Genomic DNA, 27756 nt, shown 5'->3' with positions numbered 1-27756 from the left:
AGTTCATTCTTTTTTTTTATTATTATTATTATTATTATTAGTCTTTTATGTTACTCAACAACAGAACAGGGGTTGATAAATTGCCCCTCAGACTCTATATAGTGACAGGGCTGCCATCAGAACTTATTGTACCCAGTAGGAATGACCAGTGGTTCTGGGAGGTGGAGGGGGGGAATACTAATTACCCGGGCCCAGATCTGATGGAGGGGCCCAGGTCTGTCCCCTTACCTGGCAGCAGCAGCTCTTCTCCTCAGCCAAGTACACATCAGCCTTCAGCCCAATGCATGCTGCTGTGTGCTGGGCTGCAGTATGTCCAGGAACGTGCTTACAATACAATTTTTTCTGTATTTTTTTCAAAGTGTACATGGCCACACACCCCGCAATAAGGCCATGCCCCTGAAAAGTACTTGGGCCCTGCCAGGATCTCTACTGTCCTGGGAATGGCACATGATGGGCTCCCGACCTCAACCCCACCACCACCACCATACAGGGGATGCAGAGGTATAGCATGGAGTGCAAGTGCCCAGAGCAAGCACATGTATTGATTAGAAAAAGCCCTAATTATCTCTTAAAAGAAAAATGTGCCTACTTGCCATCCTTGGATTCTATTTTGTGGAACTGAATATGGTCTTGCCTCTGTTTGCCACTCCACCAGCTGTATGGACAGAGAAATGGTACTGTACATATAGAGAACAGACAGAGGCACACATGGGCAATTGAGCAGATATGCATATAGAACTAGGAGTAGATGATAACATAATTGTCGGATTCTGGGTTTGTTTGTATTCTGTACTGGAGCAGCACTGGTTAAAACGGGAGTGTATGAAACTAATGGGCCCTACACACTGGCTGACATCACTGCACGATATGAACGATCTCGTTCATTAATGAACGAGATAACGTTCATATCGTGCAGTGTGGAGGCACCAGCGATGAACAATGCGCGGCCCTGCGCTCGTTCATCGCTGGTGCCCTGTCGGCTGTGCATGCAGGCCAATATGGACGAGATCGTCGATATTTGCCTGCACGTCTACGGAGCCGGGTGACGGGGGGAGTGAATAAACTTTGTCACTGCCCCCCTGCTGCCGGGTCGCCCGTCGGCCGTATCGGTGGACGGCAGCTCTGCGGCACATCGCCGAGTCTGTAGGGCCCTTAAAAGGTGTCACTCATTGGCCAGACAGGCACTGGGGTCTGTCTCACTGCAGGGTGTTGTGACTCGCCCAGAGGCTCAGATTACGGCGGCGGTAAGGTGGTGGTTGGGGGGAGGGTACAGTGTACCAGCTACCAATTTCTTAGTGGTACATCATACTGGCCCATACCCCCCTACTTTTGCTACTGGTTAAGACCTGATTGGTTGGTACTTTATCTCTCCTCACTTTGTCCAAGCTTTGTAAATATCCTCCTTAGGGCCCCATTTATTAATAAGACATATTACCCAGTGGCATAATGTGTTTAGTATCAGAGTGATACTAACAAATATGCCATTGGTAATTTACATTACTTACATCACCAGAGAGGTCCAGCAATTGCAACCCCCCCCCCTCCTCAGCGGCATCCTCTGCTCTGTTGCTGACAGACTACCACTACCAGTGACGGGTCCTCTGTAATGCGCATGCAAACTGGCTAGTATGTGCATGTGTATTACAGTCTCACCCAGTGGGGACCTGGTAGTGCCTTGATGGCTTCGCTGACCTTACCGCTCTCTATAGATGGTGCAATCAGCACAGTGGCAAAAAGCGGTAATCTTAGTTTTGCGCTGTTTGTTAAAGTGGTTATGTTGCATTGTTAAATGGGGCCCTTTGTCTCTAATACATTCTTCAGATAAACTAGACTCCAATATAAACCTATACTACCTATACCCTATAGCACTAAACATTTGGGTGTAACAGAGTACTGGTGAGCACATACAGTATCACTCCACGGGAAATAGGAGCTGCTATGAATAAAGTCAAAAACTTTTTTAAAGAAGCTGATGACATACATTACACAGTATTTGGGGAGGAGTATTAAAGTTATTTGCGGTGGGTATTTATCAATGCTCTCTGGCAGGGGCGTTTCAACAGAGGAGGGGGCCCGTGTACACCTCCGGGTGGGCCCCTCCTCTATACGGCACTGTAGACTCTGGCATTGTACTGGGGTCAACTGCGCATGCGCAGGTTTCCAGAAACATGGCGCTTGCCATGATTCGGTGACCAACTTGGTAGCTGTGCATGCGCGGTGGCCATTTCGGCATTGAATTCTGCAGCATCCGCAGTGCCTGATGTTGGACTCCGGAAAGGTAAGTATTCAAATGGGTGCAGTGTGTGTGGTGTGGGGCCCCCCTGGACCTAGGGGCCCGTGTGCACCGCACACATTGCACCCATTATAGAAACGCCAATGCTCTCTGGGAGGTATATTAATGGTAAGTGTATGTATAGTACATTGCCTGATTCTGGGGGTAATTCAGATCTGATTGCAGCATCAAATTTGTTAGCTAACGGGCAAAACCATGTGCACTGCAGGTGTGGCAGATATAACATGTGCAGGGAGAGTGAGATTTGGGTGGGTTATATTGTTTCTGCGCAGGGTAAATACTGGCTGCTTTATTTTTACACTGCAATTTAAATTTCAGTTTGAACACACCCCACCCAAATCTAACTCTCTCTCCACATGTTACATCTGCACCCCCTGCAGTGCACATGGTTTTGCCTATTAGCTAATAAATTTGCTACTATGATCAGGTCTGAATTAGGGTATCCGGACGTCTTATCGAATGAAAATAGATCGACAACAGAAAGGTTGACAACCTAAGATCAACCACAACAACATCAACAGCAAATAAAGATCGACAAAGATTACATCGACATCAACAATAGATCAACAACATAATGATCAACAGCAGAAATAGATCGACATAAACAATGCAGACGCACAGTAACATCGACAAACATTACATCAACAAATAATAAATCGACAACAGAAACAGGCAAAATAAAAAAGTTGACCGAATACAACATAGACAGGACGTTTATCGACAACTAACACATTGACATACCAATAGATCGACAATACAGTCATCGACAACCGCAATGGTCGACAAAATACAAAACAGACATAAAGCTGTTCGACAAGAAACAGATCAACAACATATACATCAACAAAACCAAAAACGACATACAAATAGATCGACAATACAGTCATCGACAAGCACAAAGCTCGACAGAATTCAAAACAGACATAATGCTGTTCGATAACAAACAGAATGACAACATATACATCGACAACACAATTTTCGACATGAAATAATATAGACACACAATATATATGTCAACAAATAACACATCGACATATGTAGGTTCGCGACAATACTAACATTTAAAAAAATAATTTCGACCACGCACTGTTCAGAAATAAGAAAAGGTCTAATGACAACAGACAGACATACCAATTCATCGACACAATACAAGATCGACATTTATATGGTATTGTTGATACCGTAGAAAAAAACGTCACGTGTTCCTTATCCATGAACACAAGTACCGATCTACGACATGCAGCAAGTTAATTTACCCCATCAGGGATGGTTGTCCATGTGACATGCTGTATGTCACCATGGATATGGAGTCGTACACATCACACTATCGTCAGGTAGGGTCCGGTTAAACTTTACTAATTCTAAGTTTAATACAATTAACTTCTATCGGAAACAAACCAATTATGATTTATGTTTCCCTTACACCCCTATCTCTAGACTCTGTGTCTCTTCCTTACTAATCACAGAAGCACATACTGTAAAGATCACCACTTATCTTCTTGTCTACTCTAGTCCCCATGTCTCTCCTGTCAAAATGTTTGATTAATCACGCACTGAAGTACATGTCCCAGTTTTGTTTCCACACCAAATGATCCTATTTATTTAATACGAATCATAAAAACAAAAGAAAATATATAAATGTTAATACAACATTCACCTAGCTACAAATATAAAATTCTGCACCCCCTATTCTATGCACCCTCATTGTAGTCATCACCTCCCTACAATCCCACAATCCTTCCTGAATCAGACGCTACCCCCACAAATACCCAACTCTAATACTCCCCTCTAAAGTGTGGAACTACAAGTACAAGCTTGCCCACCAATCGCCCATACACATCTACCCACTGCCATCAACCTTCCCTGCATGGTACACTATTCACCCTTCCCAGCTCACCACCTCTATTTCTGGACACCCACTCCTAGTCTTCTCATCACCCCACTTGCACCCTGTTTGGGGGCTTCAATGAGATGCCAAACCCACTAATAGCCTGCGCCGCCCGACTCTCCTCCAAAGTGTGGAACAAAAAGTCCAAGGTTGACCACCAAACGCCCATACAAATCTACCCACTGCCATCAATGTTCCCTGCCATCAACCTTCCCTGCATGGTACACTATTCACCCTTCCCAGCTTACCCATCCTAAACAAACCAATTCTAATCTATGTCTCCCTTGCGCCCCTATCTCTAGTCTCTTCCATCCAAACACCTCACTAATCAAAGAAGCACATAAAGATCACCACTTATCTTCTTGTCTACTCTAGACCCCATGTCTCTTCTGTAAAAACGTTTGATTAATCACGCACTGAAGTACATGTCCCATTTTTTTTCCACACCAAATGATCCTATTTATTTAATATGAATCATAAAAACAGAAGAAAATATATAAACGATAATACAACATTCACCTAGCTACAAATATAAAATTCTGCACCCCCTATTCTATGCACCCTCATTGTAGTCATCACCCTCCTACAATCCCACAATCCTTCCCGAATCAGAAGCTACCCCCGCTAATACCCAACTCTAATACTCCCCTCTAAAGTGTGGAACTACAAGTACAAGCTTGCCCACCAATCGCCCATACACATCTACCCACTGCCATCAACCTTCCCTGCATGGTACACTATTCACCCTTCCCAGCTCACCACCTCTATTTCTGGACGCCCACTCCTAGTCTTCTCATCACCCAACTTGCACCCAGTTTGTCGGCTTCAATGAGATGCCAAACCCGCTAATAGCTTGCGCTGCCCGACTCTCCTCCAAAGCGTGGAACTACAAGTCCAAGGTTGACCATCAATCACCCATACACATCTACCCACTGCCATCAACCTTCCCTGCATGGTACACTATTCACCCTTCCCAGCTCACCCCCTCTATTTCTGGACGCCCACTCCAATCTTCTCATCACCCCACTTGCACCTTGTTTGGCAGCTTCAAGGAGACACCAAACATCAAATCACATCTATCCCTTTTTTTTTGTTCCAGCATGTAGTACTAGTAGTTTGACCTCAAGGGTTAGATCATTTAATTTCCTATTCCAGGGGTAGACAACTGTGGCTCTCCATCTGCTGTGGAACTAAACATTTCAGCATGCCCTACCACATGTTTGCTGTGATCATATATTAAAAATCTGGCAGGACATGCAGGGATGTGTATTTCCAAAGCAGGTGGAGTGCAACAGGTTGCCTAACTTGGACTAGGCCATGGTTAGTCAACCTGTTGCTCACCAACTTCATGGGAACTACACATCCAAGCATGCACTACCACTGGTTTGCTGTTAGGATATTCAAAAAATGTGTCAGGGCATGCAGGTATGTGTAATTCCAAAGCAGTTCAAGAGCTTGCACTAGACCATGGTTAGGCAACCTTTGGCTCACCAACTTCTGTGGAACTACACATCCCAGCATGCAGTACCACAGTTTTGATATTAGGATACTCAAAAAACTGTGGTAGGGCAAGCTGGGTTATGTAGTTCCACTGCTTGAGGAGACACACTTTTTTGTAACCCTGACCTATTCCTTATGAAATAACTGTTGTGAAGCCACAATTAATAATCATTTAAATTTATATGTAAACATTAAAAAAATACTTCTACATATTATTTATACTAGTAATGGTTTCTTGTTGATGTTACTAAATAAATAAAATTTATTTTTATCAACCAATCATATATTGTTACTTCACACCCTTCAAACTATCAATATACCCCTTCAATTAATATTAAATAAGTAAATTATAAATATTATGTTATCTCAAAAACTATTACATAGTACAGTTTTTGTTTTTTTTTTAAATTGGCACTATAATATTATATATTTGATTTTTTTCAGTTCTAAATGCATATCAGCTATTATAAACAAATATTTACATTTATACAGTACTAATAATTTTTATTTTATTACATAAACTAGTTAACAGTTTTGGCCTTTCAATCATCTGCAAGCTGAAGAAGAATTTTTCACTGTATTACTTTGTTTTGAGGTAATTATACTTATTTAAACAATTGTTATAATTGTAATATTAATCCTCTAATCATGTACCTTTAAACCTTTTACATAGATATAATTATCAGATTTATTTAACATACACTCACACACATCTAATTCCACAAATATCTATATTACAAATATTTTAAAATTATTGTATTATTTTATATTTATTATAAAATTATATTGATGCAGATGAATCAAGCTTTGAAAATAGCATTTAAGTGTTTCAATCAAGAAATAGTCCATGGCAGCCAATCATCATAGTATTAACATGTAGGATTTCTATATTTTTAAATTATACACAGCAGTGTAATGGTTTGTATTGGCAAAAACTACACTGGACCACCTCTTCAATCTTTTTAAAATGATTAAAAAATTCTTACATCTGGCTTGTTCATATTATTAAAATATTGAATATTATTAAAGTGTATCTATTTATTCTGAAAATAACAGATTTTGACTATATTCTCATTAACCAAATATTGTTACTATGTGCCTCTCAATATAAAAATAAAAACATTAATTAAATTTAATTTTTATAATTCGTTTATCTAAAAACTGATGGCACTAGTATTTCCAATGCTGCTTTCGATAATATTTTTATACAGATATATTAAACAACTAAATTAAATGATAGCAATGTTACTGTATAATTTCTCATTATGTTTCCTAAAGAAAAGTAAAAAATTATTACCCTTATATAAAAACTGTTTGAAACACACGTAATTTAATATATTTTTACAGTACCATATTAAATACACAAGAAAAACTTGTTATTTTATGTTCTTTTAATAAATCATCATTGTTTGTGCACACAGTGTATTATTTTTTTGAATATACAGGAAAAAAATATGGGATCAACAATGCCTCACCACCAAAGACTTGGAAGACCATCCTGATCCAACAGTACTTACCATCATCTGACACGTTGATATTATTCTTATTATTGTTTATTACAAATAAATATATGTTATATTTAGTTACATTTCTTTCAAAATATATATATAAATAATAAATATAAGTATTTATTCATATTTCACAGTTAATAAATTCAAAGTTCTAGTCATTGAAATTACTATGTTTCCTTTAATATTTTTAAACCCGTCATAGTTCCAGGACACAAAAACTTAAGTGACGCTTTATTTGGGAAAATACATGCGCGTGTATGTATTTAAGAGAACCATGGGAAATGATGACAGTGTCAATTGGCAAGATGGTTTACACCATCAAAGATCCAAATATATATGATAATCTGATCCCATCATCAACCTCATCCCTTTAAATCCAAATAATAATAATATTTTTTTTCTATCAATATCAAAAGATCTTTATTATTTAATTTTTTTTGAATCAAGTATTTTTTATTGATTTTCAAGAACGTAAAATAGAAAAAAAAGCAAAACAGTACAATAAACATTGCAATTAAACCATTACAAAGTTAAATATGTGCTTTTCAAAGACCTCCTCTGTAAATTAATGTTGCTGTGTGAATACCAAGCAGCATTCACTTCACCTTCAGAGTAATCTTAAACAACTACAGAAGAAAACAAAAAGAGCAAAATACATGCTACATTGCATGAAGGGGGAGAGGAACGTAGAGACGGCCGGTCCACGCCAGGAGTAACACAACACCACAGACAGTATCTATGACCAATGTTTAAAGTGAGGGGTCAATAAAGTATTGGGAGTTTCTCCATAAACCCCATATCTTATCAAATTTCAGTAGTGAATTTTGTTTAGTATACATAAAGCGTTCATGAGAAAGTAGTATTCACAAGAGGAACCCACTCAGCAGATGACGGGGGAGCATGAGCCATCCAATTATGAGCCATGCATACCCGGGCCAATGCCAGGACTATAGTGACATAAAGATAGGAGTGTACTGGGAGGCATTCCCTTAAATCAAGGCTGAATATGCAAGTGCGTGGATTCATCAGGGGAATACGGACACCCGTATGATCGATAGATGTCGTGACGTTTTCCCAGAAGGCATTCACCCACAGGCATAGCCGAAGCAAATTCCAGAAACCAGCAGCCGGAGCAGAGCACCTCAGACATTTATCAGAAGTCAAGCCTCCAATTTTAAACAGATGGGAAGGCGTCCAGTAGACTCTGTGTAAAATATATAGTTGTATCTGCTGGAATCTAGCATTCGCCGAGGCCGCACGCGGGGAGGCCAGGATAAGTGTCCAATCCTCCTCATCGATTTCACCTAAATCCTGCATCCATTTAGCTTGGAGGGCGGTCAGCCCATCCAATCCAGGAGAGGAGGGAGGAGTACGAAGACGAGACCCTCCCGCGAGAAGGCTAAGTGCGAATCATCTTGTGAACAGGGGATTCAGAGAGTTGCAGAGCCCCGCCACTGTGCCGTCAATGCATGCTGGAGCTGCAAATAACGAAAAAAATAACACCTAGAGATATCATAAGTAGTAGACAGATACTCAAAGCTATGGAGCACCCCATCCTGATAAAGTTGCCCCACTGCAGTCACCTCATACAAAGTCCAGACAGAGCTACCCTCCAATCTAAAGAGCTCGGAAAAATTTACATTATTCCAAAGTGGAGAACAAGGATCCACAGTGGAATCTCCCAGCAGACTCTCAGTCACCAGCCATACTCTACAAGCCTGCTGTAATAAAGGGGAAGGGAGAATAACAAAGACTTTGCTAGTAGAAACTGTATTGGAGAAAATGAGAGCCCGGCCTTATCTAGAAGAGCCACTGGTAGGTTCCCGTAATCACCCGGAGCAACCCATTCATAAAGTTGTACTAACTGGGCAGCTAAATAATATAGGAGTATGTCAGGCAATGCCAAGCCTTCTTCCAATTTTGGTCTACAGAGTGTTTTATATGCAATACGAGCAAAAATTGTGAGGCAGGGATATAGACAGGTGCATTCTGCAGTATATAAAGAAATTTGGGTTGAATAATCATTTTTATAATATTCACATGACCTGTTACAGTTAAAGGGAGTTTCTGCCAAATTTGCGACTTGATGCGCATTTTATCAATCTGGGGAGTCAGATTCAGAGCGACAAAATCCTTTGGGGAATGATAGATTTGAATACCAAGGTATTTAAACTGGGTACACCACTAAAGGGGAAAATCATAAGAGGACGGAGGTGACATAGAGGAATTTAACGGGAACACTACCGATTTACCCCAATTAATATAGATACCTGAGTAAACCCCAAACTCCCGGACTAGGTCTAGGAGAGCGGGCAAGGAGGGGAATATATCTTTTAGAAATAATATCATATCCGCATACAAATCAATTTTTTCTTCTTGACCCACAACCCTAAGTCCCACTATATTTGTGCAGCCCTAACTGCGCTAGCCAAGGGTTCTATAGCAAGAGCAAAAAGCAGTGGGGACAAAGGACAACCCTGTCGAGTCCCCCGGTCTAACAGAAAAGACTCAGTAGTAAAACCATTAACCACAACTCTTGCAGCCGGACAAGAATATAAGAGTTTAACCCAGGACAGAAAATTCTGGCCTATCCCAAATCTGGTAAGGGCCTCCCAGAGATACACCCATTCTACGGAGTCAAAAGCACGGGCAGCGTCAAGGGAAACCACTATCGCACCATCCAACTCATCCCCCACCAACTGCATGTACGTAAACAATCATCTAAGATTGACAGTGGTAGATCTGCCTGGCATAAAGCCTGTTTGATCACAATGAACTATCTCCAGGACCACAGTGTTGAGCCGGAGCGCTAAAATTTTGGCAAGAATTTTTATATCAGTTGACAGCAGGGAGATAGGACGGTACGAGTCTAAGAGGAGGGGATCCTTACCCGGCTTCGGAATTAGCACCACCAGTGCCTCCGCCATAGAAGGGGGAAGAGTGCCACCCGCAACAGTAATTCAAATAACAACAGGAGTTTGGGGGGAAAAAAGTCCAAATGGGTTTTGTACAGTTCAATAGGGAGTCCATCAACCCCTGGGGCCTTATTACTGGGAAAGGACCTAACAGCATTTTCACCCTCTTCCAGCGTAATGGGCATGTCCAAAAATTGTCGGGACTCGGGGATTATTATTATCAAAATAGTCAGATAAAGCTGAGTACGTATATTGTGCTCTGGGTTTATAAACATCTAAAAAATAGGTATAAAAGCTAGAAGCTATAGAGGGGATGTCAGTACAGACAGCACCAGACATACTCATAATGCTATGCAAAGTGGCGGGGGGCGTCTCCTGCCTACCCAAATAGGCCAGAAATTTTCCCGAGCGATCTCCCTGAATATAGAAATCATGAACATGGAACAGCAAACACCTTTTTGATTTATCAAGGAGTAGGTCCGTTAATTGCCTGTGAACAATCAGCCATTCCACCCGATCTGCAGCAAGGCTACTGCATAGATAAGTCTGTTCGAGCTCAGCACTTCTCCTCTCCAACTCCTCCCCCGATTTTCTGCTAGCGATCTTTAACTGGGCAACTCTGGATATCAGTGAACCTCGCAGGAAGGCTTTATAAGCATCCCATACCAATAAAGCATTATTACCGATAGGATTGTTAGCAAAAAACTCCTCCCAAAGCACAATTAGTTCAGCCAAAAGGTGTTAAACTTCCAAAATGACGACCCTCTAGGTATATCAAAACATAAAGACAACAATATAGGGGAATGATCAGATATCCCATGTGATAAATATCTCACTGAAGACACACAGGGAAGTAGGGAGCGTGTGTGCAATGCCATATTAATACGAGCTAGAGAAGCAGGAAAAACAACTGACAGAAGGGTTACACAAATGCCACACACCCACAAGTCCAAGCTCAGAGATTTAACAGGCAAAGGGGGTGGGTCCAGAAGCCACGCTTCGAGCAGCAGACCTCCATCTATCTGTAGCCTCTTTCAAAACAGCATTAAAGTCACCAATGCATATAGCTGGGGCAGAGGGAAACTCCTGCATGAAGACGCATGCCTTCACCAGAATTCCAGAATTATACGGGGGAGGTATATATATATAGCAAGCAGTACAAATGCGAAACCCTGTATCGTGCCAGCTAAAAACACATAACACCCTAGCGGATCAAGGTGAACCTTTGTACAGGCAAAATTCAAATGTTTATGAATCAATATAGAAACCCCCCTAGAATTGGGTGTGGTATTGAAAGTCCACAGTAACTAGGTCGACAATGTCTAGGTCGACCACTATTGGTCGACAGTAACTAGGTCGGCAGGGTGTCTAGGTCGACAGGGTCTTTAGGTCGACATGTTCTAGGTCGACAGGTCATAAGGTCGACATGAGTTTTAAATGTTATTTTGGTGTTGTTTTCTTCGTAGAGTGACCGGGAACCCCAATTAGTGCACCGCGTCGCCTCGCATGGCTCGCTTCGCTCGCCATGCTTCGGGCATGGTGCCTTCGCTCCGCTACCGCCTCGCTCGGCACAGATTACCGTTCCAATCGTAGTCCACATGGATCGTTAAGTATGAAAAGGTTCAAAAAAAGAAAAAAACTGAAAAACTCATGTCGACCTTTTGACCTGTCGACCTAGAACATGTCGACCTAAAGACCCTGTCGACCTAGACACCCTGTCGGCCTAGTTACTGTCGACCAATAGTGGTCGACCTAGTTACTGTCGACTTTCAATCCGGATCCCCTAGAATTGGAATGGAAAGTGGAGTGAAACGCCCACCCCACCCAGGATTTCTTAAGTGAAAGAACTCGGCTACCAGTAAGGTTCGTCTCCATAAGACAGACTAGACCAGGGTTCTGGGACTTAATATATTTTAAAACTAGGGAACGCTTAACCCCATCATTAAGGCCTCTAACGTTCCATGAAAAAATATTTACCATATTGACGTATAACACTCAAGTATGGTAACAGCAGACCATCGGTACCCCAACATGACATCGGCCATCCCCCACGCAAGCACAAAACAAATATAGCACAGCACGTTCAGAGCACAATAAAAACACATGTAAAAAAGAACACATAACAATAGTAGTAAGAAAAATAACTCCCAACCACCCCCTCCCCAAACATAGGCACACCTAACCCCAAACATAATATCGACTCTAGGAGAGAGTCAAATTAATTAAGAAAAACTATTTGCGGGGCAACCAAACCCCATAACCTTTAGGACATGAAGTCCCCAGCCTAACGTCAGGAACATGCCAATAACAAAGATTCAATAACCCTGGTAAAAGATATTACTATTAAATCTCAGCACTCAAATAACAGAACATAAATGCTAAAAGAACAGAAAATCAATGTATACAAGAAAAAATACCCATAAAAGTCTCTCAGGGTGGGGCAGCACGAGGTTGAGGTTGTAGATCAATCCAGGCAGATACATCCCTGGGTGTATCAAAGAAATAAGTGCGGTTGCCGGACACCACCCGAAGATGAGCAGGATATAGCATAGAATATTGTAGTTGAAGAGTACGAAGCCACTGTTTAACCTGTGTAAACTGCGCGCGGGACTTCTGGACCTCAGCCGAAAAGTCCTGAAACACAGACACCCTCTGACCTCCATGCTCCAGCGGGCCCTTAATCCTAGCAAGTCGTAGGATGGAATGCCTGTCCTTGTAATGAAGAATTTTAGTGATGAAGGTACTAGGCGGTGCGCCCGGAGGAAGGGGACGAGTAGGAACACGGTGGGCCCTCTCAATAGCAAACTGTGGAGTAAACGAATACTTGCTGAATGTGGATAGCAGCCAGGATTCCAGGAATTGTTCTGGTTGAGAACCCTCCGCCTTTTCTGGTAGGCCCACAAAACGAACATTATTCTGTCTAAGACGCCCCTCGATATCCATCAATTTAAGCTTGCACGCAGACATCTCCATTTCCAGGGAAGTGAGACAAGCGGGGACAGGTGTACAGGAGTCTTCCAACGAAGAAATGCGGTTCTCCGTCTCCCCAACTCTAAACCGGAGTTTCTGCATATCTTGGCGTATAAGGGAAATGTCAATATGAACTTCCGCCACTCTATCCGCAAGCCGCTTCTCAGAATCTGTAATGGCTTGCAGAAGTTGAGACATGGTAACCTCAGCAGCCTCCGCCATGCTGGACAAGGGGGGACAGGATGGGGCTGGTGACGATGCAGAAGAAACAGGAGTGTGTTCTACGTGATCAAATTGCGCTAATTGGGCCGCAGCAGAGGAACAACGTTTTCGGACCATCAGGTTTATAAAACAGGATACGACGAATAGAAAGTATGTTATAAATCTCAGGACAGGCTGAAATGTAGAAAGGCAGAAGGAAGGCGCGGGTATGTCAGCACCAATACAGGAACATGCACTGTGATAGGTGTGTCAGCGGTGAACTATGCAGCACTGGAGCTCAGAGGAGAAGGCGGTGGAGGGGGAGGGGGTAGTTAATGCAGGAGAGAGACCACCAATCCGCACAACCCCACAACTCTCAGCCACAGTTAACAGGAGAGATCGACATGCCACAGCAGGGTCACAGAAGCTATTCTCCCACACAGGTAGCAGGGACAGATGTGATGGTATGGCAGAAATCCCCCACACAGTAAAATCCCACAGCGGTCCAGGCACAGGGCAATACTCCCCCAGGCAGTGGAGGGGAGACATAGTGACCCCCCAGACAGGACAGGCAGCAGGGGGAGTCCGGGCGGGAGCAAGACTGCGCTCACCGCGAGTCCCAAGATGGCACCCGCCAGCCCCCAATACTGAGCGTCTCCAGGAGCAGATCCGGCACCAGGGGGGAGACAGGGCGCAGCTCTTCCAGGACAGTGGGCGCCACGGAATGCGCTCTGGGTGAAGATAGCATCCGCAGCTCAGTCAGCCAGGAGTACGGAGCAGGCGGAGGTCGCAACCTCCGCCAACCATAATATGGCGTCCGGCAGGGATACACAGGCAGCTGCTCCACAGCGGGAATCCAGCACAGGAGGGGGCCAGATCTTCAGGCGCTCACGGCAGTGGGGTCCAGCGGTTCTTCCTCCAGGTAAGAGCAGAGCAGGTCAGTTAGGTGGTATAAGCAGGGCCACGGACCTGGGCAGGGGAAATTTAAGATGGCGCCGGCCGCATGCAGGCCGGTCCTGGCCAGGGAAGCACAGCACCTTGAAAAGTCTCCAGCAAGGGAACAGGGCATAAAATCACCCTTCAGCACAGCTCAGAGAGGTCAGTAGCCTCTCAGATAGCACTGTAGGGCCCAGTGGGCATTCACACAGGGCAGCGGGATATGATACAGGAGTATGTAGGCTGGGGAGCTAGGAGATCACGCACTACTCCATATCCAGCTAGGCCACGCCCCCATTATTTAAATTTTTAATCTAAATAGTGTATTATGTGTTTATTAAACACAAGTAAATGTTATGATTGTTGATTTATTCAAATATTTATAAATTAATATGAAAACACAGTTAGAATGTATAAACTAGAGATGTGCACCGGAAATTTTTCGGGTTTTGTGTTTTTGTTTTGGATTCGGTTCCGCGGCCGTGTTTTGAATTCGGACGCGTTTTGGCAAAACCTCCCTGAAAATTTTTTGTCGGTTTCGGGGGTGTTTTGGATTCGGGTGGTTTTTTTTTCAAAAACAGCTTAAATCATAGAATTTGGGGGTAATTTTGATCCTATAGTATTATTAACCTCAATAACCATAATTTCCACTCATTTCCAGTCTATTCTGAACACCTCACACCTCACAATATTATTTTTAGTCCTAAAATTTGCACCGAGGTCGCTGGATGACTAAGCTAAGCGACCCAAGTGGCTGGCACAAACACCTGGCCCATTTAGGAGTGGCACTTCAGTGTCAGACAGGATGGCACTTAAAAAAATTGGCCCCAAACAGCACATGATGCAAAGAAAAGAGAAAAAGAGGTGCACTGTGGTCACTGGACGCCTAAGCTAAGCGACACAAACACCTCAATATCACAGGAATTATTTGTTCTAATCAATGGTATTATTGGTCCAAATCACTGGAAGAAAATGACTAAATCACTGGAATTATTCGTTCTAATCAATGGTATTATTGGTCCAAATCACTTTGACGAAAATGACAAAATCACTGGAATTATTCGTTCTAATCAATGGTATTATTGGTCCAAATTACTGGAAGAAAATGACAAAATCACTGGAATTATTTGGCAAGATCACTGTAATTAATAATTATAAATCACTGATATTAATTGGTAAAATCTCGCTAACGCCTGCCTAGTGAAGTGGGATCTAGATGGGATTTTGTACCGGGGACACAATAACTTCATCAATTGTCTAAATCCCTCTGCACTAATGGCGGAAAATGGGCACACGTCTAACAGCGCACTGATAATACTGAGAACTGATTATACTGATCACTGATGATACTACGGAGAACTGACACTGAGCAGCGAGAACAGCACTGGACTATTGTACTGTAGTATACTGGTCACCACAATGCAGCACTGACACTGAGCACAGATATTAAGCACTGATCAGGATACTAGAAGTGACACAGAGCTGCAAGATACAGCAATGGCCTACTGTACTGTACTACTATATACTGGTGGTCACCACAATGCTGCACTCTACTACTATATACTGGTCACAACAATGCAGCACAGATATGGAATGGATACTTGCAGTGACACAGAGCTGCAAGATACAGCAATAGCCTACTGTACTGTACTACTATAATTATATACTGGTGGTCCCCACAATGCAGCACACTGAGCACAGATATTACCAGGTGTATCTCACACATCGCTCAGTACAGATTACAGGATGTATAATCACCAGGTGTATAACACACGTCGCACAGTACAGTATACAGTATGCAGCTCTGGTGGGATCAGTATTTGGCAGGAAGGCGAGGCCTGGTCCTGGCAGCAGAGTGACAGGCGGCAGTATAGTAGCAGCCAGCTCCAAATCTGGCAGTGTGTGGAGAGGGAAGGGGTGAGGGAAGGGAACGAGCGCTGGAGTGTCTGAGCGGAGGGCTTGGAAGTTCACGGAGTGAGGCGGGAGCTGCTCTTCCATAGCAGCGCACAGTGGTGGTGACGGAGTCTGAAAAAGGAGGGAGGAGGAGGATTGGGGCAACTGGCCGCAGGGGAGCACTGTGCCGCAGCCATCACCTGCAGGGGGAGTAGAGGGAAACACATCCTATCTGCCCCAGATAAGTGACTTCTGATCAGAGCAATTGAGGGTCGGAGTTTTTCTGAAAGGTGGAAAGGAAGGGGTTCTTTTTCATGTAGACTGGAAGGACTACAACAAACTTGGAGTGACTACACTTTTCACCCTAGTTCTGCAGCCCTGCTGCCTTTTAATACACAGATGAATGAAGACTCCATTTGGAAAGGCGGCCGCTCAGCGATCAAGAGCTGATGCAGCACATGCAGGTGTTTCTGCAAATATGATGAAGAAAAGAACATCTCATAAGAAACATCAAAACAATATGGGACCAAGTAAACCAATCTCCCAGCCAAGGCAAAATATTGTAGGCTGTAGAATACAGCATGGGTGGAAAGAGGGCAGTGGGCCAATAACCCAGTGGAAAGGAACAGTTCTGGATCAAGTACCAGTGAATCCCTCCCTCTATCTTATAAAGTATGATGGATTTGATTGTGTCTATGGACTTTAGCTTCACAAGGATGAAAGGGTGTCTGCTCTTGAAGTTCTACCAGACAAAGTTGCCTCATCCCGAATCAGTGATGCCCATTTGGCTGACACAATGATTGGTAAAGCAGTGGAGCAAATGTTTGAAACAGAGGATGGTTCCAAGGATGAGTGGCGAGGGATGGTATTAGCACGAGCACCTATTATGAACACATGGTTTTATATAACCTATGAAAAGGACCCAGTCTTATCTTATATGTATCAACTTTTAGATGACTATAAAGAAGGAGATCTTCGGATCATGCCAGACTCAAATGATTCCCCTCCAGCTGAAAGAGAACCAGGGGAGGTTGTGGACAGCCTGATGGGCAAGCAAGTGAAATATGCCAAAGAAGATGGATCAAAAAGGACTGGCATGGTTATTAATCAAGTTGAAGCTAAACCATCTGTGTACTTCATTAAGTTTGATGACGATTTCCATATTTATGTCTACGAGACATCCTAAATGGGATTCTGTACTTTTTTTTTTTTAAACGTAATCTATTGTAAACATTTGTAGAAAGTCGCTGTTTTCTGATTACAGAAATGCTCAGATATTCCTGCGAATCCACAATCACTTCCCAGAGGAAAAAGAAATTGAGAAACCGTTGTTTGAGAACATTTGTTCTCTTTCCCGTACAAAGGAACAAACCACTTTCCAAGAAGACTGACGTTTTTGGGATTATGGAGACATAATGTATTTGAATATAAATCCTAAAGCAGGTGGTGTATTAGAGCAAAAGAGTGCAAGAGACCAGCCATGCAGTTTCTGAAATGTTATGACACTGTATTTCATAAGCACTCATTCCTAACTCTGCTAAGTACTGTTTGGTATACTGTATCTGGCTTCCATGAGGTAGTTGTCCATTATTTCAGCTTCCATTGACCTTTTTGAAAGCAGTAAAAGTTATCGATTCTTTTTTTTTTTTTCCCTGTTTTTAATTTTCTCCTGCATAGCCCAGTAAAATGTTGCAATGTTAAGTATTGACTTGTGCCTTCTGGGGGTCCACTTCTTTACCAAACCCAGCCAAATCTCATCCTAACCCTCTGTTCCACGTTCTCTATGTACCCCATCTGTGTCACCCCTGTCTATCTACCCCTCCCCTTTAGATTGTAAGCTCTTACGATCAGGGCCCTCTTCCCTCATGTGCTTATCCTTTGTCTTACTTTAATAATCTTCAACTGTACCACATCCAGCAGTCTTCTGCCACCTGATACTTATTCCAGTGTCATCTGCTGATGTAACTATGTTTATTTACCCTGTACTTGTCCTATACTGTCATCAACTTGTCGAAGTCGGAAAATATTACAGTACACACATCACATACAAACACCACATAGATGGCCTCCATGTGCGTACTTATTCGGCCGTGCGTGCACATATTCGCAATTTGCATATGGTCGCTCCCGCGGTCCTGCGAATTAGCACGTGGTATGAGTAATTACAGTGGAATTTGTACTCGCATGGAAAAGCCACAAAGACATATCATATATCTAATCCATATATTGCATAAATCACCCACTGTCTGCTTTCTCTTCTAATAGCATGACAATGGGTCACACATAAATTATACTCCCAGAGACTCAAATACAATGGCCTTATTTACACAAAGCTTTGAAATCCTATGAAGAAGGCAAATACCTTTGTTTATGCCTATTATTCTAGAACAGCCCAGTATCTGTCGAAGATGATAAATACTGGATTGTCATTGTCTTATCTGAGGACAGGACAAACAAGAAAAGACAATATCCAGGAACCTAGGTTGGCTGAAGTGAAACTCAATTAGCAATAGCTAACAAAATGACAAACCAGACATTTAGAAATCTGAGGTAATAACATTCATAGTCTAAACTCTTGGAGATATATATATATATATATATATATATATGATTCCTAACAAATTGTAATAGCAGGAGTATGTGTATGTATATATATATATGTGTGTGTGTGTGTGTGTGTGTGTGTGTGTGTGTGTGTGTGTGTGTGTGTGTGTGTGTGAATATATGTGGATATATGTATATCTTGAGGATGGAAATAGATAATCATATCATGTGTGGGATCATATTGTTCAGAGTCACGTAAATATTAATCTGGTGGGAATAAGAATATTATCATATATTACAACATTAAGTTATTAATAATACCAGATTTATGTATGATTAATGTGATGGGTTTGACTGGTCATGGGGCGGGAACTCAGATGCAAACAACAGAAATCACATCTCACCTCTTGAGCTGACCAATGATCCCCTGTGCACAGGATATGTCCCACCCCCGAACCAATGGAAGAAGAGCACACAGTGTCTATTGTATTATGTTTTTATCCACTGTATAAAGAGCCAGCTGCATGACAGGTCACTATCACAGACTCTGAAGGTCATCTACCTTGATGACTGAGGACCAGACTGGGAAGCGCAGGCTAAACCAAACACGTATGTACCATTGATTGTAGCCATTATTCTATTGTATTGTATTGTTATTGTAAGCCCCTTTCAGTAATTACATGTTGGTGTGTCGGAACCCGGCATTTTAAGTACAATCTGGTGTCGTGTCTCCTTTCCTTGCTAAGGTTATAAGTGTATTACAGTCACACGTGCAGCTGCTAAGTGCTCACGGTGTATCTTTGGGTGTGTACGCACTGAGTGTACTTTGTACGGCCAGCGCAGCATTTGTACGCAAAGTACGTACTCAGTTCGGGGCTTGTATGCTAATGGTGTAAAAAGTATGTAGGCTAAGGATTGAGTACAGCGGCTGCAGCGGCTCCATTTAAAGTGTGTTAAATGTCTTTTTAAAGTATTTCTTTTAGTCCTGTAAGTAAACCGACTTTACAAACTGTAAGTTGCTGTTTTCCTGTTTGATTATTTATGTACTCTGTAATTGGGCGCTGCGGAACCCTTGTGGCGCCATATAAATAAAGGATAATAATAATAATAATATAGGGTGTATAATCCCCAAGTGTATCTCACACATCGCTCAGTACAGATTACAGGATGTATAATCACCAGGTGTATAACACACGTCGCACAGTACAGTATACAGGGTGTATAATTAATTACCAGGTGTATCACACACATCGCACAGTACAGTATATAGGGTGTATAATCCCCAGGTGTATCTCACACATCACACAGTACAGTATATAGGGTGTATAATCCCCAGGTTATCTCACACATCACTCAGTACAGTATACAGGGTGTATAATCACCAGGTGTATCACAAACATTGCACAGTACAGTATACAGGGTGTATAATCCCCAGGTGTATCTCACACATCACTCAGTACAGATTACAGGATGTATAAAATCACCAGGTGTATAACACACGTCGCACAGTACAGTATACATTCTGGTCACAACAATGCAGCAGATATTGAGCACTGATCAGGATACTAGAAGTGACACAGAGCTGCAAGATACAGCAATGGCCTACTGTACTGTACTATATGTATACTGCTGGTTACCAAAATGTTGCACTGTCCTACTATATACTGCTCACAATAATGCAGCACAGATATGGATAGTATACTTGACACAGAGCTGCAAGATACAGCAATGGCCTACTGTACTGTACTATTATAATTATATACTGGTGGTCCCCACAATGCAGCACACTGAGCACAGATATTTGCAGCACACTGAGCACAGATATGGAGCGTTTTCAGGCAGAGAACGTAGATATTTGCAGCACACTGAGCACATATTTGCAGCACACTGAGCACAGATATGGAGCGTTTTCAGGCAGAGAAAATAGATATTTGCAGCACACTGAGCACAGATATTTGCAGTACACTGAGCACAGATACGGAGCTTTTCAGGTATAGAACGCAGCCACGTCCTCTCCGTTCAATCTCCAATGCACGAGTGAAAATGGCGGCAACGCGCGGCTCTTTATATAGAATCTGAATCTCGCGAGAATCCGACAGCGGGATGATGACGTTCGGGCGCGTTCGGGTTAACCGAGCAAGGCGGGAAGATCCGAGGCTGCCTCGGACCCTTGTAAAATAGGTGAAGTTCGGGGGGGTTCGGATCTCGACGAACCGAACCCACTCATCTCTAGTATAAGCACACTGTTAAACTACAGTAAATTAGTAATAATCAAATTTTTTCTAAATTATCTTTGCTATAGTATTTGAAATATATATACAGGTTGAGTATCCCTTACCCAAAATGCTTGGGACCAGACGTATTTTGGATATCTGATTTTTCCGTATTTTGGAATAATTGCATACCATAATGAGATATCATGGTGATGGGACCCAAGTCTAAGCACAGAATGCATTAATGTTTCATATACACCTTATACACACAGCCTGAAGGTAATTTTAACCAATATTTTTTATAAATTTGTGCAATAAACAAAGTGTGTGTACATTCAGACAATTCATTTATGTTTCATATACACCTTACACACACACAGCCTGAAGGTAATTTAATACAATATTTTTAATAGCTTTGTGTATTAAACAAAGTTTGTGTACATTGAGCCATCAGAAAACAAAGGTTTCACTATTTCACCCTCACTCAAAAAATTCTGTATTTCGGAATATTCTGTATTTCTGAATATTTGGATATGGAATACTCAACCTGTATATATATATATATATATATATATATATTGGAAGAAATGGGTAAGATCTAAGCGACCACTTGTGGCAGTGAATTCTATGGACTGTGAGATTATCTTAAAAAGATTTTGGGGTTTATTACAGAACAAAAAGTTATAGAATGCACATATAGAGAATCGTGATTAACAATGGTAACAAGGGCTAAAATTGGTAACACGATAAAAACCTCTATTTAATACAATATTAGAAAAATATTAAAAAGAATTAATGAAAATCACTGTGTTCTAGCCAGAACACATATATAATAAACGCAAATAAAACCTTAAATCAATAGGGGGAGGGGGGTTTGTTTCAGAAAGATATAAAATTCATATGTTAAAAGGTATAAAAAACATATGAAAATACAATATGAAATGCATAGGACAGGACAACAAGGAAAAAAAGGGGGGAGGACAACTAAAAGTAGTTGTACTAATATCAATACTGGATAAAGGTAGCTTAACTTGAGGATTCAGTAGTAACAGGATTCAACCAACGCGTTTCGTCTGGTCTGACTTCATCAAGGGGTATTGTGCAAGTAGGAAATATCACCTATATATACTGTTATGGATGAGGAAGTGATTAACACCTCACTTCCTGTAATTAGTTTCACAAATAGTTAATAAAGAAATCGGAGCCTAGAAATACAAAATACATACTTTTGGTCTGAACATGGGGAGCAGTACTATCCAAACGCTCTATTCATTGTTAAAAATGAGCGTTTGAGAGTGATTTACAAGTTAAAAGCGTCTGCAGATGCGGACTTCCGGTCCGGGACGTCCCGGACGTCACTTCCGCCCCACTTACGGTATCCGAACGTCTCAATTGCGCATGCGCCGGCGGACATACAGGGTATTGCAGCGGCCATCTTGGTGAAGTCCATAATACAAAGACAGTCTCAATAGCTGGGAATGGCTGTTGGCGGCCATTTTTGCACTGATATTTATCATTAGAGAAGCTGGTGTAGCAAAACAGTTTTGTCTCCAGCCAGGAAGTACATGTAGAATAAATGAAAAAACGTAATCAGTAGTCATAGTAACCGTTGTTTGTGGACTATAATACCTCCATGCAGTGGTTAAAGTGGGCCGGAATGGGGCGGAACTGCGTTCCGTCACCTCTAATTGCAGGCGGAACCAGTTCCGCCTCCGTGCGGCCACAGCATCATGTCCCCACTGCATTGTAAAGGTGGCAGCGGCCGCCAGCCAATCCATGCTAGCGGACCGGCTGCAGCACCAATCAAAGGTAGGGGCGGCATTTTTAAAATCGGGCGTGAGCCAATCACGGCTCGTGGACCGACAGCCAATGAGAAGCTGCCAAGTGGCAGCTTCTCATTAGCTGGTGGTACGGGAGCCGTGAATGGCACCCAATGCAAGTGCGGCCTCACTTCTTTTCAATAGCAGCCCTGGTCGGTCTACTCACATCACATCTCCCCCCCAGCCGCCACTCACGCCGCATCTCCTCCTCCAGCCGCCACTCACGCCGCATCTCCTCCCCCAGCCGCCACTCACGCCGCATCTCCTCCCCCAGCCGCCACTCACGCCGCATCTCCCACGGAGTCCCACCTCCACCCCCCTCCTGCCAGGGGCAGCCCAGGTGTGGGATTAATACTGTACTAAATGGTGGCAATGTTTTCCAGTGCGGCGGCGCATCCTCTGCAGTCAGGTGTGAAGGAGGCGGCGGCGGCCAGCAAGATTTTCGTCAAGACTGTGATGCTGCTGTCTGCTGCTGCTTATCAGAGGTGACCACCTGGCAGCTGCTAATCAGGGATGGGGTCTGTGTCCTGCAGCTTCAGTCTATTAGGGCAGTGCCTCTGAAAAAGGTATGAGTGCACCTGCCACTGACTGAAGACTTTAATGTTTATAATGTCTCATGTGTGATACAGTATATGTATATCTGTGCTTTATATATAATAATATGGATTGGGATCCGGTGACCGATGGTTGGGACCTCCGGCGGTCAGCATACCGACATCGGTATCATGAGCGCCAGATTGCCTGGGGGGCGGGGGTGTGAGTGCAAAACAGCGGGCTTGGTGGCTCGTTATAGGTTCTCTTCCCACTCTATAGGTGATGTGGATACCCAAGAGTGGGAATAGTCCCGGTTAGTCAGCATGCTGACTGTTGGGATTTCCAGCGGTCGGGATTCTGGTGTCAGTATACTGACCGGCGGGATCCCGACCACCATTACCATGATTATGTTATTTATATATATATATATATATATATATATATATCCAAACTGTTTGTCCCGGCACTCCCTGCTCTTGCAGGTAAATGGCTGCGGTGCCCTCCCAGGTGAGATGAATACTATCTCCCAATATGCAGTGTAGGTAACAATGAGCGGCACTCAGCAGACTTGAAGTAACGAAAATGCAGTTAGTTTAGATTAAACTAACTGCATTTTCGTTACTTCAAGTCTGCTGAGTGCCGCTCATTGTTACCTACACTATATATATATATATATATACTGTATGGTCAGTATAATGACGCCCGCATCCCTAACCGCCCCCGTCTGCAGTGTAACCCTAACCTCCCCCCAGGTGGTGCCTAAACCTACCCCCCCCGCAGCCTAAACCTAACCCTCTCCCCTTAGTGCCTAACCTTAAACCCCCACTCTCTGCAGCCTAACCCCCCTAGAGTGTGCCTAAACCTAACCCGTCCTCCTGCATCCTAAACCTAACCCAGCAGTTCATACTGACCTTCAGGATCCTGACTGTCGGGATTTCGTTGTCGGGATCCTGATCTCTTTGGGATGCCATCGTCGGTATTCTGACGGCTGTCGGGATTCTGACTACAGCCGGGATCCTGAATGCATTCCATATAAAACACTGTATGTATCTATATAAGGATTGCATTTACATACTAAAGTGCGTATTTTTCTATGTAATTAGTTAAGAAGGCTCACGTAAAAAAACTAGTGGGTCCTAGGTAGGGCTGTATTTAGACTTAAATTGTGGGGGCCCCCTCCAATAAAATGACCCCTAGCTCTGTCCCCTCTCCCTCCAATATAGTCACAGTACTCACCTCCTGCGCTTTTTTCCAACTGCAACTTCTGTGTGGCCACGCCCCTTCCTTGTAAGGCCATACCTCTTTCTACGGTGCGCGCTAGGTGGGAGAGGTCGTGGGGGAGGTGAGTTCCCCCACCTCTCCAGGACCACTTTAAGCCCTGCCTCCATGTATACAAATTATTACACAGCAGGAGAATTATCCTTAGTTTAAATCTGCCATGTGGGCAGTAGATATAAGTTAATTAAGATGTCTGTATCTTATATATAGAAAGGAGGTAATGCAATGAGCACACAAATATATATATATTATATATATATATTTTTTTATATATATATATATATATATATATATATATAAGAATGGACATGCACCATAATGGTAGAGATAGGATATGGGTATTGGAGATATGCCTTAAAATTCAAGAGTGATACATAGTATAGATCTGACCGTTATTATAATATTATGGCTGATAAATTAGTCTACTATAGTGAGCCCGTTATATGTGGAAGAAAAAGTTTAGATTGGTTTAAGAGGTTGCATAGCCTCCTGATCCTAGTGAATTTACAGCACCCGGTCTTCCTGGGAAGTCTCCTATCCCCGTACTGACCGGGCCCATACTGCTTGGCTTCCAAGATCGAACGAATTTGGGCATATCCAGTGTGGTATGACTGTAAATAGAATCTGGGTTGCCAGAGATGAAAGGTGTCCAGAAATTGGGAATACACTTTTAGGTGCCCCAAAGTTCATGGACATGGTAGCAAAGGAAGAAGGCATAAGAACGGTTTCAGGCGGAGAAGATGGTACGCTTACGTTCATAAGAATGGGGCTATTTCGTAGTTCTCGTTCAATCCGTCTGGGTGGAGAGATCCCATTTCATATATCCAGAACATCTCACGTCTTGATAAGAGGTTGGAGAGGTCCCCTCCTCTTTCTCCGAGTGTAACCAGTTCTATGCCCTTAAACGTAAGGTCCTCTGGGTTGGAGCCGTGATGTTGCAGGAAATGTCTTGAGACAGCATGCGTTTGAACCTTGTTTTTAATATTCCTAACATGTTCCTGTATGCGGAGCTTCAGTTGCCTCTTTGTCTTGCCAATATACTTCATCTTACAAGGACATTCCAAAAGATAGATGACCGAAGAGACATTGCAGTTGATAAAGTGCTTAATCTTATACTCCTTTGTATCTCCTGTGTTCTTGAATGTCTTCCTATTTAGATGTACATATCTACAGATGTTGCAATGGCCGCATTTGTAGCAGCCCACACATTTCGGCAAAGATGTTTTTGTTGTTGGCTGGTTTTTTAACATACTGGGTGACAGGAGGTCTTTCAAGTTCTGGGATTTTCTAAATACCAACTGTGGTTCCTGTGGTAGGTAGTCTTTTAGGATGGGGTCCATTAATAAGATGTTCCAATGTGCTCTGAGTGCTTGTTTAATCTGATTTTCATGTCTGCTGTAGGTGGTAATGAACCGGACCGTGTCTCCTTCTTCTCCTTAGGTTTATATTTCAGAAGGTGTTTCCTCTCCAGGTTCTTTGTTTTAGCATTGGCCTCTTTCAAGATATGGTCGGTGTATACCTTCTCTCGGAACCTTTCTGTGTAGATGGAAAGTTGTGCGTCACGGTCCTCCTTGATTTTGCAGTTCCGTGTGATCCTATTGAACTGTGAGAATGGAATGTTGTTCTTCCATCGTTTTAGATGGTTACTCTTATAATGGACGTAACTGTTCATGTCAACCTGTTTGATGTAATTACTTGTTATAATCTCTTTACCCAGATTGGTCAATACCAGATCTAGAAATTCTATCTTTTCCGTGCTGTTACTGGACGTGAATTTCAGATTCATGGTATTCTCTGATATATAAGTAAAAAAAAGCTTTGAAAGAAGATTCGTCACCATCCCATATAATTAAAATGTCATCTATATATCTTTTATAAAATATGATATTTGGTTTAAAAGGGTGGTTCGTATATATGTATTCATTTTCCCAATAGCACATAAAAAGATTTGCGAAACTCGGTGCAAAAATCGTACCCATCGCTGTCCCACATATCTGGAGGTAAAACTGGTCTAAAAATTTTAAATAATTGTGTTTCAATATAAAATCCATTAATTCACAAATAAAGGTCTGATGATCTTCCGTAATGAGATGGTCCTTGTCCAGAAAAAAATGACATGCCTGTATCCCCTTCTCATGCTGGATGCACGTGTAGAGGGACTGCACATCTATCGTAACCAATCTATAGGTGTCTTTCCATTCTTGAAGTTCCATGAGGTTAAGAACCGAAGTAGTGTCTTTAAGATAAGCAGGTAGATCCATAACGTATTTTCTTAAAAACATGTCCACATACTCAGACAGGTGGGATGTCAGGGAGTCTATCCCTGCCACGATGGGCCTCCCTGGGAAATTGGTCAAGGACTTATGCACCTTAGGGAGAAAGTAGAAAATGGGGGTAACGGGGTTGGTATTCAGGAGGTACTGGTATTCCTCCTTCATCAGTGTTCCATTATGGAGACCCTTAAGGAGGATACCTCTCAATTCCTCAACAAATATTTCCTTTGGATCTATGTGACGCTGAGATCCAACCCATCAAGGGGAAAAATCTAAGCAATAGAGAGAGACAAACAATAAAACAACTACAGGACATCAAGGATATTATTTTAAAACCTGCTGACAAAGGGGGGGGCTGGTAATTATGGACTGCACAGGGTATATTGTGGAGGCCGAAAGACTACTGGGAGACAGGTCCTCATACGCACTACTACCAACGGATCCAAAGGAAATTTTAAAATTTTTCAAATAAGAGAAAAGAGAAGTACAACAGAGCTGGTGATGAAGGGTGCAGCAATGGGTAAATAAGGTCTAGGTGCAGCACTGGATACATAGGCCCCTGGGTGCAGCAATGGTTACAGAGTGTCCAGTTGTAGTGCTGGGTACATAGATTATGCCTGCAGCGCTTGGTACATAGGGTCCAGTTGCAGCACTGGATACATAAGAAGGATTTTCTGATCTGTACATTCTTTGTCTTTCTTCTGACAACAGTTGCATGAAAGTGGAAATCAAGCGTGTGATGGTTATAGCCTCATACTGCCACACTAGCATTTGATTTATACTGTGCTGCATCTGTTGACAGTTGATTGCTGCCACATTCTGTGAAGAAACAAGATGATCGTAAAAATTTGCCAGGGTGATGAGTGCTTGATTCTGTTGTCTTTGTGTTGTGTTGAGCATCTCTATATTATTATTCAGCTGATTTAATTGATTTTCAATTCTTTGCATATCTTCATTTCTATTCCTCTCAATTAGCTGCAAGGCTTT

General features: G+C 42.5%; 1 long non-coding RNA gene and 1 pseudogene across 1 annotated transcript in view; one reads left to right on the top strand and one right to left on the bottom strand.

Annotated features, from left to right (window-relative positions):
- The window catches only part of LOC134927576 (uncharacterized), a 185712-nt gene that overhangs the window by 71431 nt on the left and 86525 nt on the right, over positions 1 to 27756 (top strand). The gene's annotated exons all lie outside the window — the stretch shown is intronic.
- On the bottom strand, positions 24998 to 25115 carry LOC134930205 (5S ribosomal RNA; annotated as a pseudogene).

This window comes from Pseudophryne corroboree, chromosome 5 (genome assembly GCF_028390025.1).
Source record: "Pseudophryne corroboree isolate aPseCor3 chromosome 5, aPseCor3.hap2, whole genome shotgun sequence".
Lineage (NCBI taxonomy): Eukaryota > Metazoa > Chordata > Amphibia > Anura > Myobatrachidae > Pseudophryne > Pseudophryne corroboree.
This window is presented reverse-complemented; position numbering and strand designations above follow the sequence as displayed.